This window comes from Furipterus horrens, unplaced genomic scaffold, assembly GCF_987537825.1.
Source record: "Furipterus horrens unplaced genomic scaffold, mFurHor1.1.pri manual_scaffold_12, whole genome shotgun sequence".
In the NCBI taxonomy this organism is placed as follows: Eukaryota; Metazoa; Chordata; class Mammalia; order Chiroptera; family Furipteridae; genus Furipterus; species Furipterus horrens.
In genome coordinates, this window is record NW_028327182.1 from 74,537,599 (window position 1) to 74,542,794 (window position 5,196).

Here is a 5,196-nt window from a genome sequence, read left to right on the forward strand (position 1 = left end):
GACAAAGGCGAAGGGGCAATAAGGCTCCAGGGAGAACTTAAAAGTAAGATCTAAAATATAAGAAATCTGACTTCCGGCCAAGATGGAGGCTTAGACGGACACGCTAGGTCTCCCTCTACAACTATAGAGGAATACAACTACTTCAAAACAAAGGATAACTAGAAATTCCAGAAAATAAAACTACACGGAAGTCCAACATATGAAGTTATAAACCAGCGGTGCCATTTGGGCAGGTAAGAGTTAAAGTGGGCAGTGCTGTTTGCGGTCGCACCCGGAGCGGCGGGCGGCGAGGAATCCCGGCTGCGCAAGCCCCTGGCGGTGCGCGACCCCGGCGAGGAGTCCGGCGGCCAAGCCCCTGGCGCTGCGCGACCCCGGCGAGGAGTCCCAGCTACGCAAGCCCCTGGCGATGCGCGACTCCGGAGCTGGGGAGAGCGGCCGCATCGCCTTGAACAGTGAGGCCCAGGGGGGCGGGAGGACGGATCCCGGTCTCCTAGCTGAATAACTGTGTGAATCCATCTTGGACCCCCGCCCCCAAAGAAAGCACCACAGGGCTGCGAAATAGGTCGCGGACAGGCAGGCGCCGGCCGGTCGCTGATTTGTGACGCGTACACAGGCACTGCCCCCGACAGCCAGCCCAAGAAAACAAAACGCATCTGTCAAAATGAGGCAGGCAACTTTAGAAATACCGGTAACACAACTCACCAGGCAGCAGATAGAGAACCTGACAGATGAACAGATAAGAAACCTGTCAGAGGCTCAGTTCTGGGCCATTGTTATCAGGTGGCTTACAGAATTCACAAAAGAGCAGGAAAAAGATATGAAAGAAGCGAAAAACTTTCATAACGAAAGGAACAAAACAGCATACGAGACAGAAGGAAAGGAAATAAAATCCAGAGTTCATTTCAACAAACTGGAATATGGAGAAGGAACAAGCAGTCAACCAATGCAGCGAGAGGAAATGGGAAGCAACAATGAAAGGATCAGAAACCTCTGGGACAGCTATAAAAGACCCAACATAAGAATCATTGGTTTGCCAGAGAATGAGGAAGATGAACTAGAACTTCAAAAATTGAGTGAAAATATAATAAAGGAGAACTTCCCAGACTTGGGGAAGGGAATAGACCTGCAGGTCCAGGAAGCAAGGAGAGTTCCCAAGAGACTGGACCCAGGGAGAACCACTCCAAGACACATTATAATCAAAATGTCAAAAATTAAAGATAAAGAGAGAATCTTAAAAGCAGCAAGAGAGAAGAAAAGAATTATGTACAAAGGGGTCCCAATTAGACTATCAGCTGACTTCTCAAGGGAAACCCTACAGGCAAGAAGAGACTGGCAAGAAATATTCAAAGTAATGAAAATCCAAAACCTACAACCACGAATACTCTATCCAGCGAAATTGTCATTCAGAATAGAAGGACAGAGAAAGTGTTTCCAGGACAAAATAAAACTGAAAGAGTTCACTAGATCCAAACCACTGTTATATGAGATGTTAAAGGGACTGGTTTAAAAAAAAAAACAGAAGCTAGGGAGATGAAACAAAGGCAAACTAAATAGGCAACGAGAGTGGAAGAGGAACTGTGGGTATGGGAAGCATATTGGGGGGAGGTCAACAGGGAGGGGGAATGGGGAAAGGGAGGGAGATGATATAGGAATTGGGGATCAAGGTAGGAGGGAATGGAATAGACGGAGAGAGGTTGGGAGGAACTGTATGCACAACTAATGGACATAATCTAAAAGGGGGGGACAACTGGAGGGAGGGGGGCCACCGGGTGGAGGGGAGCAGAGGGAAGGGAAATTGGCACAAATGTAATAATTTAATCAATAAAACACATTAAATCTGAAAAATAAAAAATAAAAAAAAATAAAATATAAGAAATCTGGTTAGAGCTTGATAGCAAACAAGAAAAATGTACCAGTCCCCTTTACGGGAGAAAACCAACTACATTGAAAAGTAAAGATGCGGCCTAAGGCTTGTCACAGCACTCAAGGTGCCACTATGACTTGGCTTCCTCCACCTGCTGCCCTGAATAAAACGTCATTACCTTATGTCTTGTTGGAGTCCCTAGACTGGTGACAAGTTTCTCTTCACAGGGTTCACAATGTTTGTCTGACAATGACTGTGATACCATGTTGTGGCTGCAGAGGTGCCAACAATGCCGCGTGCTGCTGAGGAACGCTCTGCGTGAACATTAAGCCATCATAAACATTTGCAGGGACAGCTTTGCTCTAATGAGCTTTGCTCCAGTGATTTGTAGACTGAAGACAGAATCTCAATCTCATAGACTAGACTATCCCAAGATTGGCATTCTCGAAATGTTTCCTGGATTCATGCTTGAAGTAAATTCTTACAGCTGCCTTTTCTTGACACAAGAAAATAGTTTATTTACTGGCAATAGCTCTAGCCAGCAACTTGGAGATGATTTTAAAGGAAGGTGCAGGTTGGAGTCTTTCAAATTCTTCTGTTTTTACTTTGATTTTGTTAATACTTAACTACCTCCTGCCATACGTGAGCACGTAAATATTTAGCGCACATGTCCCAGAAACCTAGAAAGTTATATATAAACTGAAGGCAGAGGGTCTGCCAAACTATTCAACAGTACGGTAAGTAGCACGTCCATGGTTCTAATCCTTGAAGTTAATAGCTCTTACTACACCTGGTTGTCTCTTAGATGTTTGCTCTGCAAGGGAACATGCAGCCCCAATATTGGAAAGGCAGACTAATGACCATGATGACATTGCTACCTACAGAAGTAACAACTAAGCATCCAATTCAGGAAAACAAATCCAAAAGGAAGCCAAATATTAAGAAATCACAAGGCAGTAAGGGTAAGAGCAGCATTCTGAGTACTTAAAAAAAAATCTTAAGGGTAGACTGAAATTTTTACTCCTCTCTACCTCAGAAACACGTAGGGATCATGTCTTGCTTCTAATCTCTTTTCATAAGCAGCTATGGAGATCAGGTAGAAAGGAGTACAAGGTAATCAGCAGACCAAGAGGACAGAGGAGTAGCCATAATTATGGACTGGTTAGCAAGAAAACCTTTCATTGTTGAATTGAACTTTATATACACATCCTTTTACAGTCTATAATTTACCAAATGGCAGTTTCCCTTTTTAGATCCTCAGGATGCAAAATAGAGATGAACATAGGTGCATTGACTTTGCATTCTCAAACTTCACTAAGATGCTTTTTAACAAATTGTGGTGTCAAATTCCAATTTTTGACATAAAGCAGCTGGAAAGTTTGTGGGTGGTCAATTGACCATTCTTATTTGTGTCCTCAGATGAACTGGCCCCTTTGTAAGTAGTGGTCTTTGTATCAGTATAAATCTCAGTTAATAAAACATTAATGAATGATACTACTTTATTTTTCAGGCCTGGAAAGCCCACCTTTCTTTGGCAAATGTTTTAACTTTATAAAAAGTTAGTTCCGTCAGGTAGAGCTGAAATTTCTATTTCATTATTGCTTTCAGCATATCAAGCTCCAGGAGAACTGTATGCTGTTTCTACTTTTGCTTTGTGGCTTTTGGTTCTATATCCCAAGCCCTTATCTCAGTAGCAATTTCCCCCATTTACTGCTAAAGCCCCTATTAATCTTGTTACAGAAAAAGAGGGAGAAAGTTGTCTTAAAATTTTAAAAATTATTTAAGTATATTTTATTGATTATGCTGTTAACAGTTGTTTCAATCCCCCCCCACCTGGTACCCCCATTCCCTCCAGCAACCCCTCCCCTCTTAGTTCATGTCCATGGGTCCTGCATGTTAAATTCTTTGGCCTCACCCTTTCCTATTCTTAACATCCTCCTGTCTATTTTGTTCCTACTAGTTATGCTTCTTGATCCCTGCACCTGTCTTAGAATCTTTGATTGCATGCATGGACTTTGCTGTGCTCATCGTTTTGGGACTAAAATTTGTAAAGTAGTCCTATTGGTGGGACAGGTCTGCTCTGGATGCCATAAAGATACTGCTCAAATCCAGAAATCTTCCAGCATTGCGACTGTGGTTCCAGACTACTGTGTCAGTCACGTGACTAGTAATCAACAACACGCATGGTAAAGTGTGCCAAAAAAAATCTAAAACGCTGTAAATACTTCAAAATAAAGATGACTCATTGTATTCAAGCAGAAATTGCAGGTGTTAATTTTTAAATCTTTCCTATACAAATGTATCTTAAAATTGAATCTTGTAGCAATTGAATTATGACTGGGCAAGAGAATGGTGAGATGCTGCCTTGTAATGAATGGAAACTAGCTTTTGCTTTTGTCTATTTCTGCAGAAAGGTGATGTGATTCTGTAACAAAAAATTTAATTTTGATCTAATGATTCAATTAGTTCAAACAATCTTAAATAATTTCTGGTGAAGTTCTGGTAACTGACAGTAGCTTGCAGGGAAAAGTAATGGCATCTACAGTTCAATGAATTCTTTGATCTTACCAGTGGAAATAATCACAGCAAATTCTATTTTTTCCTTAAAAACATTGTTTATTTTCTTTCATTTCTTGGAAGGGAAATGCCATTTCACCTCAAAATAATTTAGTTAGTAAAGAAATAAGATTCAAAAGGCAATATCATCTTATGTTTGTACAGTTCTTTGCAAATTACAAAGCATTTTTACAGTTTGTTTTCAATAGCTTTACTTATCATTTGATAACTTTTTGTATTTTATATTTACATAACTTTTATATTTCAAAGCTACAGCTTTCAATGAGTGATTTTAGTTGTATAGTTTTATCATTTAAACTTAAAAATTACCTTGGAGGAAAACTAGGCCAAAAAAGTGAAATTTCTGTTAGAAGTTGAAGAGGCTGTATTCTGTATTTATGGGTGCATTGGAAGTGGCTTTGCTCAGGGAGGCTCTTTCTGATGGATCACAACCAGTATTTCATTTAAGAGTTAAACCACACACCTGTTCTTCTATTTAAGTATATATCACAAAATCGAATATAGCCAATCAAAGAAAAAAATTAAATTTATGAAGATCTCTAGTTTTTTAAAAATACTGAAACATCCTTAAGAAGATAGCCTCTGGGTGTATCTTAACTAATTTGTAATCAGTAAATAGAAGGAAAGAAAGTGGGGGTATGTTGATTTATAGCATAAGGACAGAAAATGAGAAAATAAAAATTCCCATTAAAGATCTATCATCTCATCTCTTAATTCTCTCTAGTAAACCCTTGGTAAAGTGTGATCAAAAACAT